At 33.2% G+C, this 17,879-nt stretch overlaps 1 long non-coding RNA gene across 9 annotated transcripts; it reads left to right on the forward strand.

Annotated features, from left to right (window-relative positions):
• The first annotated feature begins 454 nt into the window (after positions 1-454).
• On the forward strand, positions 455-17,773 carry LOC125386267. Of its 9 annotated transcripts, none has more exons than XR_007226259.1 (5): positions 455-3,804; positions 7,774-8,010; positions 10,064-10,489; positions 10,673-13,294; positions 13,380-17,773. It is a non-coding gene; the product is annotated as an uncharacterized LOC125386267 (long non-coding RNA). The 9 variants fall into 9 exon arrangements; XR_007226265.1 differs by lacking the exon at positions 7,774-8,010 and having other exon boundaries at positions 456-3,804; positions 10,064-10,223; positions 10,300-10,489; XR_007226264.1 differs by lacking the exon at positions 7,774-8,010 and having other exon boundaries at positions 458-3,804; positions 10,673-12,846; positions 13,099-13,294.
• The last annotated feature ends 106 nt before the right edge of the window (positions 17,774-17,879 follow it).

Below are 17,879 nucleotides of genomic sequence, written 5' to 3' on the forward strand. Positions count from 1 at the left end.
ATACCAAATTCGCAATTCGCAATTCGCAAGCCATGAAACTGTGGAACTGCAAACGCTGGCGAGATCCTTACGCGACGCAACGATAATTTAGTACATTGAACGTTTGTCCCTGGTTCTATCGTTCCTTCAAACTTCGCTGCCTGCATGAATTATATGTCGTACATCGAAACTAATAATTGCTTCGCGCACTGTTCGGTCACCAAGAAATTAAAATAGCTTCTTACAAAATTTTGCATTAGATAAAAATTAAAAAGCACATGTAGCTTCAGGTATTTCAAAGCATCTTAAAATATTAGTTAAAAGGATATTTTAACAGAGAAAGGCGATATGTTTATATTCGTGATTGTGAATTACAATTATATTATTGGAATACAGATATCGTTGAATTGTCACTGTATTTAATTACACGGTTAATCACGAAGAGTTGCTCCCAAAGAGAATCAATTAATCTTCGAAGCAAGAATAAAGCATAAGATCAGACATATTTGGATATCTTCTTCGTACTTGCTCCGTCTTAATCTATTCTGAATCCGACCGAAGTCTAATGAGTCAAACAGAATCTATTCCATCCTTGTGTTCATCCTTGATTTATGTACCACCCAAAGGAAAAAATACACGAAGACGTTCTTTAGCGAATTTATGACACGTCTGGGAAGAGAAACCACTATTTGTAAGCCACAAAATTCGTAAATTGTAACATAAATTTCAAGTGGAAACGATATCTCTTTGGTACTTGCTGGAATTAGGTGAAAAAAAAGTTTCATATTGGTTCAGATAGATGAGGAATGTAATGTACGTGCAAGACGCGAAATTGAATGAACATTCTCTGCATGGCTAGTAAACGCAGGAATGTTGACGTGCGTTACATTCACACGTCGGGGAATGAATGTTTTTCCATCGATTCTCCCTTTCCCTCGCTTCTGTCCCGATATTCCCCAAATGGCAGAGGGCGCGAAGCAACATGGGCAAAGGGAGGGCTGGCGAGACGCGGTTGATGTTAACGCTGAGTTATTCAATAGGACGTAGAAAACGTCGGTATATCTACTACGAGACAGTTCTCATGAGACTCGTATCATTTCATTCAGTCCCCCAAGTTTTCCAGCTATGCGGTATTGTGGCCCTAGAACGTAGTTTGCGAATTTCCCGTATCGATATCTATGCTTGTCGAACATTCTAGTCATATGCGTCTATTCAATCTTGCAGAACCGGGCTCTTTACGAACGAAGATTATACGTTTCACATGACCACTATATTATATAGGATGCATACCTAACGAGATAATAAGAAAAGTTCGTATATGAAGATTTTACTGTAGAAATGTGTACAACTCACCTTTCGCCAGCGTACGCGTTTAACCGAATGACGTTTTCTTTCCATTTATTATATCAGAAACGTTCATGCTTTTCGTAAAATTCCAAGTTTAACGAAATCTCTGATGGAATTAATAGAGTCGATAATTTTTCCAAGATAATCAGATGTACAATTTCATTTTTGACGACGTTTGTCAACCGAGATTCATTCTACCCTATTATCCTCCTTTAAGATCATTCTTCTCTATCTGACCATAAAACGAATGCCGAGGGAACGTCGAATTGCCGTCGGCAAAAATCCAACGTTGAGGTTTTCTAAGAAATACGAATGCAGTCTTTGGTAAGCTACAATGAATGGAAGGGAGTCTGGAGTGAGGTAAGATCAAAAGAGTCCTTTCGAACTAACTGAGCACATATAAATAAGTAAGGGATTCCACGCTCAAACTGACGTGGCGCCTGCGTTATCAACGCCGTTTAATACACGGACATTCTTTCTCAAAAATTAAACGTCTAAGCAATTTTACCTATTAATAATGAATCTGATACAAAATCAGAGTTGTTAAGATTAATCCCTTACCTTTATAACGTCAACTTATGCTCGTGGCAAAGATTATAGTATTGGCTTGGAAAAAGCAGATTGTATCCTTGACAAGAGTAGTTCTATGTTAAATCTCGCCAAAACTGTAGATTTTAGATTTTATATGTTTATCATTGTTGCGAACATATAAATATACATATAGCGACAACAATATGGACAATTGTTGATCAATGTTGGGCAATTGACATCAAGCTTCTCTTGAATAATTGAATTAAATTCCGTATTTCGTGCAAATCGTCATGAAATTGAATCGACCCTATGACAATAATTTTATTCTGAAATCGACGGATCTGAAGGATCGGTCCGTCCCTAATTCCTCTGGTACTACGTCTTCGATCAATTACTTTATTGAATTGAGAAAATTTCAGGTTATGTATCAAATAAGAAATAGAAGGATGGGGAGAATAAATAAATGAGGTGGCACTGAGGATCTAAGAAGTGTATAAAGGAAAGAAAAGAGAAAACGAGAATAAAACGTATGCTGGTCCTGCTTTTCGTTCTTCCTTCTCTATCTCGGGATTAAACGGCTCGATTTTCTTTGGACACGAAATGTCCAAAAAATTGTGAATAATGCAATTACACGAAAAATAAATTTTACTACCATTGTATCTTACCTTTGGTAGTTTGAGAATTTTTGTCCATACTTTTTTACCACAATGCTCTTAAATGAAATACAAAAAATAATCAAAGCAGAGAAAAAACGGAGAAAGACCATCAAACAAAACTCACTTAAATGTGTAATTAAATCAATGAATTTAACGAAGAAATTTATATCAATTCATTCCAAGTACAAAACAATCGGCCTACGTAAAAACAAAATTAGTAATTACATTGGTCAGCAATCAAAATATGCATATCATGAATGAAAAATATAATAATAGTTTAAAAAATATCATTATTGTTCTACAACTGCACGTCAATGAGCTATGTAACGAAAATGGCTAATTGCTTACAATAATTATCGTTAGTTAATTAACGAAATGCGTTAGCGTCTGACAACAAGCAATTTAGATCGTTTTGTTTCCAAGCGCATTACTTATTCTCATCAAAATTCTATTAGTTCGCGCAATCGGCGTGTTCGAGAAATTACACTGCCACGTTCCATTTGGTAATCTTCCCTCTCGTTAACTAATTACGGAACAATTAGCATATAGTCTAAGACACCTTTTTTGCAGGTGATTAACCACCGTCAAACGCGGACAGATCCCTGTACGAAGGTGATGATTGTTGCACTCGGTCTGTGTAAATGAAAAGTTTGTTCTGCGTGGCGGATAATTTAATAAATTCAAAAGTTTCGAAATTACGCCGTACATAACCATGGATACCGAGCAATTCCATTAATGACGAACACTGCAGTCCGTAATATAGTATCTTCCAACAAAAAAATTGAACTTCCTGACTGCGAGCCAACGTGCTTTTATGCGATGACGTTCCTTTAATTAATTTAAAAGTTGTTTCAATTTTAATTTACTAATTGAGCTACTTCTTAATTAGGCGTATCTTTAATTACAAAATTAAAATTGATGGATGGTAATTAGTTTTAATTAGGTTATATTTCATCTTTGCGTATATAAGTGATGATATTGTAGTATCGTAGACAAATGGCCTAAGAAATATCGGGTGAACTTAAGTGCCGTTAGGCCAAAAGGCAGTTTTTACCAAGTGATCGTTACCTGTTAGTTTTTACCGGGTGGTCGTCACCTGAAGAGTCCAGTGGGGGAGTTGTGAGTTGAAAGTCGAGTGATGAGAGTCGAGTTGAGATAGTCGTGAGTTAAGAGTCGAGTGGAGTAGTCGTGAGTTGAGAATCGAGTGGTGAAGAGTCGAGTTGAGATAGTTGTGAGTTGACAGTCGAGTGGTGAGGAGTCGAGAGTTGAGTTGCCGAGTAAACTATTAGTTGTGAGTTGTGAATTAACTATTTAGTTGTTATTTATAGCACACGTCTTAGTTATAGCACATTGCTGTATTTAGTTCACGTTAAATAATCATCGTTTCCTGTTTAATCCATTGTAAATAGATCTATCAATCAATAAACTTATCATGTAGGATAGAAATCATTGGAAACCTTAATTTCTAATATTTATAAATAAATAAAAAATCCTATAATATCATGTATTTTAACAAAAATGAACCGATCCATTAAAAAGTAAACCATCGTAATCGATAAAATTATTGACGGAAACAAGATAATAACAACGCATGTAACGAATTGACAGGTTAAATTCGTGCAACAATTGCCTCGATTTGTCGAATATTTGAACAATTTTTCATTATCATCATTTTCATGTCATCGCTTTCACATTTTCCAGCACGCGAATCATTTTTTTGCATTTATGAAAGTGTTTGGAAAGTTAAACAGAAGACGCTCTAAGTAAGATAAAATAGACAACCTAAAAATGTTGGTCATAGTATTAGTACGAAAAATCATGTTAATCAGGAGATACGATGCAAATGAGGAATAAGATTGTATCGGTGGGAGTTGGTAAAGAACGACTTGTAATTGACCTCGAAAGTCAGCAGCATCCGGGAGATGCTCATCGCGGCATCGATTATACTTATATGTAACGTCACTTTGCATTATGAAGTGCAGGCCGTGACCGTATTTTTGTACTCCTCTCCGAAAGAAGGAAGCTGAAAACTGTGGATGGAAGACAATGAAGCAGCTGTGCGCTGTAAAATCTACTGCCTTGGAAACGCAGTTTGAATTTAAGCGATTACTTGGTGGATAAAGCCAGGAAACTTTCTTACACCATGAAACTTCTTATTCATGCCTAATCTCGATGTCTGTTACTTTATTACTTTCATTCGCATGTACAGTGCGGCTCGTCTCTTCAAACTCCATTAACTTCTACCCTTCCCACGATATTGCTGCGTTCTTCCTTGAAAAAATATTTTTATACCTACATATATAGGGGTACGTAAATATGTATTATCGATTGGTTAAAGTTTTACGCAACGTTTACAGTTAGTAATGTCAGATAACGTGACCGCAGTAATCCGCATTATTACTGCTCATTGATCGATTACAGCCTATACATGTAAGTAGACTTCTTGAAATGCTAAATTCTATCAAAATTATCGCATTTTCACTTTTACATACTTGTTACGAAAAAAATAGGAGATAGCAAGAAATTTCTTTTAAATAATTATTATAATACTGTTATAAAATATTCTCCATTTTAAATCTCCCCTAATGAATGGTTCATTCTTAAGTCAGTAGAAATTGGAACCTCATCAACAACTCTCATACTGTAAATGCTGTCAAGAGAAGAAAACAGCCCTCATCATCATTTATCAATGTTATGTGCATTAACATTGACAAATGCATTAAAATGTTTATGATCGATCGTCTTATAACTTGACAAAAGCCACAAGGCGTATGTTAAACATCAAATTTTTGTCGGGAGAAAATAGAATAGTCTCCGTTTCATCTACAGAATTTATTCCCACGTGATCAATCTCATATATAAATAGATAAATAAACATACATAATGTTAATTTTAAATTCAATTAATTCCGCGTGTTAACCTTTCGGGCGTAATTAGGTATATGCTCCTGTCTACGAATGTTGTAAATATAAGTAATGATTTTGATCGCAGTACGTTTAACATTTTGTCAAATTTAATTACACGCATTATTGCGAACACGGTTGTTGATTAATCTCCAACAATTTTTAAGAAAATCTAAAATCTTTTGATATTGCTATTCTTTCACTATGATTTACATATTATTGGTTCCTGTCAATGTTTTGATGCGAAAATTTCAACTTAGAAAACAATTATGTACATGTTAAAGGCCGATTACAGGCTTTCTTTAACAACATGTATACTTAATTTATATACTTAAATAATTATGATATGAAATAAGATACGAAATATAGCATCTAATAATATCAAAGACTGCATTAAAACTAGAGAGTAGACTAAAAAGCATAAAAAACAGGATGATTCTTTTTCGTTTTTTACTCTCTTTCTCTCTCTTTTGTCTGAATAACTAGCATTCAGAGCTGAACCGCCCCTTTAGAATCGCATTATGATTTAGTGGCGCGCCCGCCAATGCTTACGTTCGATAGAATCCATCGTCCCTTTCCATTAACTCCCTTTTCACCAACTTAGTAAGAAAGAAGATGCGGCATACCTAACTGCATCGAAAAAAAAATTCTTATAAAACATGCAATCCAGTTCCAAAACTTCTACAATTACTAAATCCCCCTCCCCCTAAAAAAAAATACTGTAAGTGTGCAGTATGTTATAGCAACTTTATTCGTATCAACTGTATCCATTATTTTAGATAATAAGCAGAAATATTAGTTAGAGAAGAATATAATACATAAAAACTTTTTTTTCTTGTTCACTTTTTGAATGAAATATGTGAAATATCCAATTTTTCCGGCTAAATGTTTTTACTCTAAACGTTAAGTTATTCTAACGTTATTTTTTCTACTTTCTTCGTCGACCTAGAGCGTATTTATTTATTCTGCGAATTAAAAATTTCTTATTGAAACTTTATGATTAATTATGATACTACATGAAAATTTTTTTAATATCGACATATCCGCTTACCAGCATCAAACACTAGCAAACAAGCTAGAGAGAATAATTATATAAATTTTGAACCACCGACCAGAAATGTTCCGAAATACTTTTTTTGTTGATTTCAACTACAAATAAGCATATAAGGCAAGCTCTAACTTAGAAAGAAAGTTTAGCCGGTAATAAATCAGAAAGTTTGAATTTCCAAGAATCTGCCATGGGTATCTCTATGAGCAATCAGTGTGTCGTATAAACATTATTCAAGTGCTCCATTGGTTCAAAGCGGTGATGCAAGAAGACGAGATATTCCAGATGAAGGAGCGAAACCCTCACTCGAAACTTACAAAGATTGTTCATCACCTGATAACAGAATCTGAGTATAAAAGACGAAGAATGCGGAAAGAAAAGGTTAAAGAAACATAGATTAAAACATACGCGCGGTACGTACAAAAACAAGTGTAGGAAAATAAAAATAATCTCCAAATTTTGCAACTATAAAAGTTATTATTCTTTCAACGCGGATTTGCATGAATCCTTAATAAGAGATTAAAGTTTCTTATATCACAGCACTGTCGGAAGAAGCAACATTTCCCACGTTACCGATAATAATTACAGTTCCAATATTATGTCATATCCTTTCTGTCATATTTTTCCACAGCGCGAATACACCCTTTATGTGCATGTATATTGCTTTCTTGTAAACATCCATATTTTAGAAACTCGTATTCTATACATAATGGCCGTCGTTACTGTAAATTTAATACCGATCGATTAATCAAAGTACGTGTTTTGTCTATCGATAAATTTATCTTTACGCTAATATCAAAATTAAGGCTCACAAATGTTTTGTTAATATTCTCTGCAATTATTTTTCTTATTACTCTAAACCACCTTAATATAACTTTGAAAGAATCACTATATTCCCTACATAGACGCATTCCCCTGATTTATTCTTCTTTTCTTCTATCATTCTTTTATCTTTCCGTTTTACAATGTCAAAATATTTCGAATCCATATTCCTGGGTAATCTTATCAACCTCATAAAGTGTTTATATCGCGTTTGTATTATACGATCGATCAAACGCAACTATCTGCACCTCGCGTCTTGAAAGCGACTTCACCATCCCATTTCGTTAACATTTTTACTGGTTGCAGCAACAGCAAGACTATTTCATTCTTCTCTCTAGAAATTTCGCGAACACAGGCAGCTACAACAGCGCACGCCAACCTTTTCTACGTTTTACTCGTACATTTTCATCGCCATATCTCGCCAGGACTGCACACGCTTCCGATTTTTTCTATCGGTGGCTCTAACTGTACATCCTCTCGTTTCCAGCTGCTCGTAGATCAACGAATACTGGGTTCCATAGCTAGCTCTGTTACGACATCGCGTGCGTCGGCCTGATCTAACACACTTCAAAGCTACATCCTCGTGTACTCTATACGTACTTACTACGTGAATACTTTGACTAGAAACTCACAATCTGCTCGGTGGTTGGGTTGATTTATACCGAAGAACGGATGTACATGAAAGTATCAAACGTACAAGAACCGTGTACACCGGAACAAAAAGGTGACAGAATGCCCGGAAGAATAAAATACGCGAAAAGATAAGAAAGGGTGGTTTTATTAATATTTTTACGAGCTCGTAAATTGCGTAGTAAGCGTTCCTAGAAAACTTTCCTGTGCGACAAGAACGACATTTGATCACGCTGTTTTCCCGATGACTATATATTCAAGTAGTAAGAGCCAGCAACTAGTCAGACGCGGAGCGCGTAATGATTATTATATTCATTATACCTATATGATAAATACATTTTAAATCATTTCGTTTCTATTCAATTCATAATATGTTTCTATCGACTTTTTATTTTTATTTTTGAAATTATTTATGCACCAGACAGATATACATTGAAAACGTACTGTGACATGCCGTCAGATAACTTAAATATCAAATTGTTCAAATAAAAAGAGAATTTTTCAGCTAAAAGAGAGAATTTCCATATTTAGCCATTCCACGTATAATCCCCTTTTCAACCGACCACTTCTTCCTCCAAAATAAAAATTCCAGAATTAATGTAATACCGTCGAGCGATACGATATTTTAGATATTTTGATTCTATTATTTCAAACGCAAACTTCGTAACCGATATATTGATTTTTCGAAGAATCATATTAAGGCAAATATAATGAACAGAAGCAACGTAACGCTAGATAGAACTCGAGGCATTTTTGTTTGACTTCCGTGCCATTCCTTTTCCAACCGCGCCGCTGTACATCGTATGTAACGTGAAAATATGTATGTACCTACATTCGCTATATTCCTGTATGTTTTGAAACCGAGCTACCAGTCGCTGGCATTATTCGGTTTCCATGGATTACTGTGAATTGGGTGAAAGTGCGGGTAAGATTCAAATACCGCGGCGCAGATGGAATAGGCGCAACTCGCGCGCTCTCCTCTTAACAACCACTTGCCAAAAGAGGTTTATCGTGTTTCAAAAGTCAGTTTAGGAATACAAAACGGAAAGATATGTGCAGCTACCATTGTACCGTACCTTTGTATTATTCATCTTATTTTAAACTTCGTAAATACGGCTCCCAAAAGAGCGGAGCTGTTCGCACTTTCCAACTTAAGAAACTGTAATAAAATTCCCTGCTTTCCCTTCTTATATACTCTACTCCTATTTGAATAATTTTCAGTTTCTGTTTACCGTTGTATATCTTGATCTAGAATTCTTGCTCGTAGAAGAAAATCTTTCCCATTTACACGAATAAGAAAATGCATAGGTATATAAATCACACCGTATCGTATGTAGTACTTTGCAAAAATCTTACTCTTTACATAGAAAACGATTACCAATGATTACATACTAACTGAATATAGTACACAAAAGATTCAACAGAAGTTATAATTTCATAAAATGACAATGCTGTTACATCATAGTAGAACGATAGCTATAACCTAACAATTTTAAGTAAAACATTTTAAAACAGATTCGCGACCGCACGAAGCATGAAAGTGCAACGCGTTGATGCGTTAATGAAGTTATTACTTCTGCCTCGCGTAACTAGTTTACCGTGCACTGTGATTCTGCTGACACAGCCAATTATCGAGCGTTGCAATTATACCGAATCGATAATTTCAACCAGCCCACGATTCAGTGGCGCTTCCTGAAACGTAAAGTTCCCAGTTCGACCGGAAGTTCTGCTCGGTTCTGAAACCTAAGTTGACCCCTCACTTTCTATCCGTCACGTCGACGCCAACTTTTGGTCACAGTGTAATTAAAGCGAATAAATCGATGTCACGATTATCACATCTCTCTTTCTGGAAAGATCGTGTCGCACGGTGCATTTCATTAGAAATTCCCATTCTGATACACTTTCAACCGGTTAAATTATTTAAATTCCTGTTGAGTTTGAATTCGTACCTTTGAACAAACATAATTTTTATATACGTGAAAAGATACAGCTAAACCAAACCGCACTCGTTACATATCCTATATACTATTTTTTATAATGCAAATACACGAAACGTCTCTAAGAAATACAATAATGTATAAAATTTTTACGTTTTCTAATGAACCTATGGTATAACACAACAGGAAAACGATTTTATTTTCTTTCAGTAAAATCGTAGACGCGAGACAAATAGAAAGGTGGAATATAAAACGGAGTGAACGGCAAAATTTGATGGGGAAATTTTACGACATGGATGACGCTTTGAATCGTGGCTTAGATATATGACAACAATGTCGGTATCGACGACCGCGAAGCTTTGTGAAGCCGGTATGCAAAATGACCAACAAAATTGCTTTAATCTCGTCTCTTTCTTTCTCCTTTGCCGAAACATGCTGCGATGCAGCAACTAAGTTTTTAGTTCCCTCTATGAGCTACTGAGTACATTCGTTCACTCAAGACAAAAGAGTTTCAAGGCGTATCATTGAAAGATAAAGCGGCGTGCCACGCTCAAAAGAAAGCCACACATGAAACGAAAGAATGGCACTTTGCATAGCAAAATGGGACGGGTACAAGACCATGAATATTTCCAGTAGGTATGTATGCCATTTCCTAAGTGAAGATACGTCCTTGGAATGTTGAGATACGATAAAAATATTTATGCAACGGTTTTCGTTAAACAATTCTACATGTATTTCTATATTATTAACATTTAAATTAGATAGTAAGTTATTAAATTTATTTATTTAAATTATTATTAAATATATTAAATATTTTAGGAAATATTTAGAATCATATTAAAAAGGAATTATTAGATCCCCCGAAAAGTTTGTAACAATTTTAACAATGGATATATTCGGTAGGGTTGGACGAGGATTTATCACGAATTTCTACTGCATATCGAAATTCTAAGTTTGGAAAAATACCAATTCTGTTTCGAAAGAGGAACTGGAATTGATTAACGTTAGCCATTTAAACCATTCAATCGAATAATTGCGAAAAATAAATTCGTAGTTGATCATGGAATAATTCGGTGGTACGCAAATGTTTCGAAGCAACGACGAACTATATAAACGATTCAAAATATATCGTTCTGAGCCGAAGTCTTGACCAGGTAAATTGGGGTTTGGTTGGTATCTATTCCGGATTTTGGAAACTTACCATTAAAAACACTGAAACTCAAAATTTTCTGAAGTTCGTTATATAATAATAAAAATATGTAATCTTATGGTTTAATGAATATGTAAGTAAGAATTAATTCTTAATTTTAATAAGTCAGGTGTAAGTATCTATTAACGATAAGTCTCACAAATATTTCCTATTATTTTTTTCAAAATTAAATTTTTATATACGCATGATTTTACTGCAAGTTCTACACCGTGTCTGCTCCGAAACGTTTATGGAAAGATGAAGGATTCAAATAAGATACTGAATGAAGAAGTTTAGTCGAATTTATGACCTTAATCAAAACTATTTAACTTGCTTTTGATGCAGTTATAACAAAAACGTGGAAGTTATTAATGATTCAGGAGAAAATTGGTATGTACTAATACACAGAAGCAGAACTTTCTAGTGAAGATCAAGAACCTCATAAATTGCGAATAAAGTTAATTGAGCGGAAAACTGCGTCCTACAATTGGCTCTTAAGAAATTGCTGAATGCTTTGTTTGATTCATTATGCGAGAATTTAATATCTCTTTAGGTATATTCTATATATAAAGAACCTTCATGATTATAAAAACCATCACCATTTCATTAAAAATAAATCAAAAAACGAGAAATGTATATAATTCGCTTCTCTACATCACATAAAATATCCCTCTTTTGTTTAAAATAAAATTTTAACAAAATTAAAACCAACGACTGGAATGAAACTGAAACTCGCTAACGTTAAAATAATTAACTTTAATACCATATTTTTATCTTTCTACACGCACGCACAAATACATAAATATGTACCTACACTGAATATTATTATTCAACGCACACTTTTATACATCTACAAATGTATGACGTACATTCTCGTAAAAGTGGAAACCCACGTTTGTATCTACACCTCTATGAGCATACATATACTTAAATAGTAGTCAAGCCGATCCTCAAGAGTTCATTATAAACGCCAGCCAACCAACCGACCTTTCCTCTCAACTCGGAAACTCACTTTACCACATCTATATAGGCGCTACTTCGCGATTTTCTGAATTACTAAATAAAAAAAGTCATTTAATTTCGCGTATAAAATTTACAGACAGACTCGTTGAAATGCTCCGGCTACGTCAGCAAACTATCCCTAATTTCAAGAATCATTTGCTCATTTTTTTTCTCAACTTGCTCCTGAATTTCATATAACTTGGATAAAGCATTGTGGAATATTAATCAATAAATGGGAAATGGAAAATTAATGGAAAATGTCAAGAAATGTTTAAAAGTTAATCAAACATTTGAACATATGAGTCTTCACATAAGAAATGAAATATGTATCTCGTAAAATATTGATCTTTCAATGACTATTCACAAATGACGGTGATTTTTTCCTAATCTCGTTTAGAAGAAGTAGCTTAGCTACGTTGATAGAATCATCATGTATACATATTTATAATAATTTGTAAACCTTACAGACTTAAACGAGCGTATGCATTTCAGAATGTGTTGTGGAACACACATGAATGAGCGCAAGAGGGAGGAAGTATATATTTAAATTGAAGTAAAATAAGTATCCGTAAAACGGTACAAATATTTATGTTGCGATAAAAAATATCGCTGTTGAAATATTTTTATAATATTTTTATAATTAATTTTTATAAATAAACGTTATAGAGGGGATATAGATGCTCGGGTTGAAATTAGAGGTTTATGGGGAAATAAATCTAAACTAAGTGGAACAGTTTTTTGAGAATTAAATGCATCGCCTTTTATAACATCCTATGACATACGTGTAATGTTTATTGGCATTGTAAGTAATAAAAATTTGAGTCCGTAGTGAGCATATTAAATAGATGAATTTTCACGTAGCATAATATTTACCAAGAAAAAGTTCTTTACGAATTAATGGGCAAAAATATACAATATGTAATTATTATTCGGTAAGCATAAAACAATATATAGCGCACAGAAACTTCACTAACGAGTCTCCTCGCAGAAATTTATTATAATTACGTAGGAGAGTTGGAAACGCCTGTTTCTGATGTATAGAACTTCATTTTAGGTCCATTAAAGGATGGCATGGAAACGGAATTGCGAAAGTGTCGTTTTTGTTACCATATTGCACCGGAAACTTTTTCCATTAATATTACGAACCCTTATATTGTACTCTATGCCAATAAATCGACCCTCGTGAACAAATTTAGGGGGATGCCCAAACAATAAATGGGGTGGTGCAAAAGCAAATACAAGTGATCTTTGTGAGTATAGTGCATGATAGCATAACTACAGTTTACAGTATGTTTTCAGGATTGCAATAACAATGAATTATTACTGTAATTTAAGTTCTGTCACCAGCTACATAGTGATGCTGTGTCTGTGAAAAAATATTCGTTTCGATATGTGCATCGTTGATCGGATATTGTACATTAAAACGAAATATCAAAAAACATATTTGTCGTACGAATCAACAGAATTTATCAAAGAATATCATCAATTTTCGATTATATTAAAATATACATCTGTTATTTATGTTTCATTAGATTCTTGTATAATAAATTTTATCTGAAGATAAATTATATCAATAAGTACGTATGTATCTATTCCCCTCTTTTAATTTTATTAGTCAATTATACCAATTAATATGAGGTGTTGCATAATCATCGGTATTTTTTCTTTCCGCGTAATATTATACATAATTTATCTCACATTTATCCATGCGATTAATTTTACCATATTCGAAATGCACATGCAATCTAGAGTTTTCAAATATGAATCTTGGCTTCTGAATAAATTTTTAACTTCCTGTTTCAACTTCTCCTAGTGAATTTCGATGATACAGAATCATATTCTAATTCGAATATGTATATATATTTCCCTCCATAAGTATTAAGATATTTACGAAAAATTAGGTAAGTAAAAGATCATCGAACCTTTTGCAGTATCATGCAAATTTTGTAAATAAGCTTCCATTTCTTGGTCAAAGGCTAAACTAAACTGCTAGTAGCTAATAGTGATAGTAACAGTATTACAAGTATTACATTCACTGTTGTAGATTCGGTATTACAGTCACTATTTACAGATCTTTTATTAATCGGCAGACAAAGGAAAAATATGATAAATAGTATATAGAAGTACAAAATAATAAGTATGAAATATCAAATTATCCAGGGAAATATCATGGAATATCAAATTATACATTGCTTTTAATTAAATTGTACGTAAATAAGGAAATACTGATATAAACATATGAAAAGTTGGACGTAAGGGAAAAGAGATAAATTTATGTTTGTAATGAATGTTTGTCGTGTAGAGAGAAATTGTAACGTTAAAACCGATCGTCGAAAATAACACGGGGAGAACGACGAACGGTATACTATACTGTTACTGGTACTTAAAACATTCACGGCATACACAACTACTAACTGTATGTAACTAATACTAAAAATGACTTCTCGTAATAGTTACGATGAAACGCTACATCGTTATAAGATTTATAATTCACTCTATGATAGAATTCTCTGTCATGTGTAGAATTATTATCAATGTATATGATACATTACATTATATTTTATATCGTGAAATTTAGCGTCGATAGATGCTTTTCGATATTTGTTAAATGGAAAAAGTATGCGTGTTTTAAGGTCAGAATAATTGAACAATATTTACATTGTATATTCTTTGTAAAACGATTCGCTCTCTTGCGTTTCGATTTAATCGAGCGAAAGGGTATCGAATGATAGTATTTTGAAGTCACTGCCAATCATGTATCTTGTTGATTGATTTGGGATACACTTAATGACAATGTTTTTTGGATACCTTTCAATCGAAAGCGATTAATCAACCACTGAATTCTAACATTTGGCAACAAGTTTAGACAACGGTTAATTGATAATTATACATATACCTATTGATACAACATAGAGAATCTTCCACGTCTCTAGCAGAAATTGAATTCGATGTAAATTAAATCCTTGAGTAGAAATATTTAAGATATTATAATTTCAATTCACCAAATATAATCTCTACATGGCAGTTATAATCACAATTTGCTTGACAAATACTAACCGTCATTATTCATTTATGAATGTACAAGACTATATTGTTGGTATATGGAACATCTACAGAACATGCCACTGCATCAGTTTGCATTATAATAAAACCGTATTTACAGCTACCTACGAGGTACCAAATATTTTGAAGGATATCGTAATACCGACGGCTCTGATATTGAGTCGATATTAGTCAGCATTAAACAAAACGTGACAAATATAATACAGAGTAACATCGTTGTGCGAATCGAAGGGACGAACGAAACGAGGGGTAAAGTACAGTAGGGAATCCATGGTGATAATTAATTCCATGTCGCTGACATATGGTGCTCACGGGAATGCTATTTCGAATTACCATACGTAAGCTATATTGTTCAGAGCAGCGGATGGCTGCGAGCTGTCGCTACCAGACAGCGCGTTTAATTGACTGAGTTAATTTGAACTAAACAATGATTAAAACTGAGACTGGACTCGGCGGTTTGTTGCGCGTGATACCTATGCAGAATGATTCATCATTCTCCATCATAGCGTTTCCCAATTTTTCCCAAGTCGCGAGATCTTCTTTTATATCAGTTAAACATCCAAATCACCTGCTACTTTTCCTTCGCATTTGCGTAACAAGGCATTTCGCTTCTTTCCATTTATCAAAAAATGATGTTACGCCGCCTTCCTATTCTATTTTTACGATGTAACGAAGGAAATCGCGTTTATTGCAATTACTGAACGCTCTTATTTTCATTTATGTTTGCCAACCGAAAAGAATTGGTGTGAACGTCAACGTTGAAAGTATCATTGTGTTAACATGTGTTACACGATTTATTATATCTATTAACAATACACGGAACAAATAAAAAGGGCAAGATCATTTTGAGATGTCGAGATTCTATAAAAAACTAATGTACAACAGAAATGGAATATTTGTCCGATTAAACTTGCAAATCAACAATATAGCCTGAATTAAACTCATTTACGTATTAACGATTGCTGGTTATGCTTAATGTGTCGAAATGTACCTATGTAGAGATTTATACATAGGTGTTTTGAAATGGAAATATAGTAACAAATAAAGAATTAAAATTTAAAATTGATGCTCGTTAACTTTGATTACCGACATTTTTGGAAAGAAATATACCAGAAATTCAAGTGATCTATTACATGATCTACTACTGTTCCCAAACAAGAATCATTCAATTCCAGGAAAATAAAAAAATCTTTTTATAATTCCTGATAAATGGATACTATATTTTAGTTTCTTAGCCTCGAAATTTGCATACTTTTTCTCAGAAACAAGTATCTAAAAAACTATTTGAATAAATATTTATTTTACGAACTTGCTTTCTTCGATAAAAAAAATGTGTCAAAATTTAATCTGTTTAAGTTGCTTCAAAGCCAGGTAATATATGGTGTTAAAGATATTAAAAAATCGTTATCAATTAGTGAAAACTATAACAACATTTATATGTAAAGTACGTTGTTATATAGATAAATTACGTAAATGCATTGACAATGCGTTATGCAAATGGTTAACGAGTTTGACTTGTTTAATAAATAGCAACAATTGATTATTATATGATCAATACGTGAACATCAACAATAATGATTAGCATTTTGCAACAACCCTTAATTAATCCTATTTGTATTTACTAATGTTATCGTCATTTAACTATAACTCTCCAAATATACAAGTAAATCGATATAAACACGAGATTATTGAAAAATACATACAAGTACTATAAATTTAGAAAAGAGTGTATTCAGACGGATTTTCGTACGAAAAATCATTCTTCCATTTTTAAAACAAGTTGTTTTAAAAGAATTTATTCTCCAAACTAGTCATACTCAACCTACGGTCAGTAAAGCTTTTATATAGGACCCATAACATTCACGTTCATTGTCAGGTACTTTTCTAAGTAGTGAGAAAAAGGAAAGAGAAAGAAACACATGTAAAGAAAACGAAGGAACAAAGAAAAGAAGTTATGCAATATATAATGATAGATTTAGGATATCAATTTATATCAATAGATGCTACATTTCTATCATCTGACTGCAAAATATACACATATTGTGAATAAAACCAGTTTAAGAATTATTAAAACTTTCTCACTTTTTCCAAGAGATGGGATCATTAGCGATCTATAATTTCTTTCAGACTTTTGTACCTCATAATGACTAGAATATGTTGCAATAATAAAAAAATTTGATCCTGAATTTCAAGGTCAAGATCATTTTCAGAATCAAGGTTTTCAAAAGGTTCAGACTCAAGCAGCTATCCTCTTTACGCTTACCTTTTTGAACCTTGTATATATATCCTAATTAATAAACAATAAATTTAATAATTACCTATTTAATTTCTTTCACCTCTAATAACTGGGGATGGTTTTCACTTATGCCTAATATGATTCTATCGAGATATTTGAAAAGAGCTCAAGTGTGCAATGATCTCTTGGTAAGCTCTTAAAACTCGGTTCACTCGTAATGATTTAAAATTTAAGACAATAATGTAATAATCAATATAATTAAGTTCAAATAATATACACATTTCTAACTTAATACATCGTTCAGATACACTACCACTATTATCTCTAGTCATCGTCTTGAACAATTGTTCAAGTTAGTTAGTTGCACATATAGCCTAGTTATGAATAAACACATTGCAATAAAAACAATTGTGCTAGCATTACAAAATAATTCAGCTAAAAATTTAAAGATTAAGTAAAGCGATTTTTGTAATTTCGTTACTACTATATTAAATTATGATAAATGTCTTCTCAAACTTTTAAAAATTTCATACAAC

The sequence above is a fragment of the Bombus terrestris genome, chromosome 14 (genome assembly GCF_910591885.1).
Source record: "Bombus terrestris chromosome 14, iyBomTerr1.2, whole genome shotgun sequence".
NCBI classification, from domain to species: domain Eukaryota; kingdom Metazoa; phylum Arthropoda; class Insecta; order Hymenoptera; family Apidae; genus Bombus; species Bombus terrestris.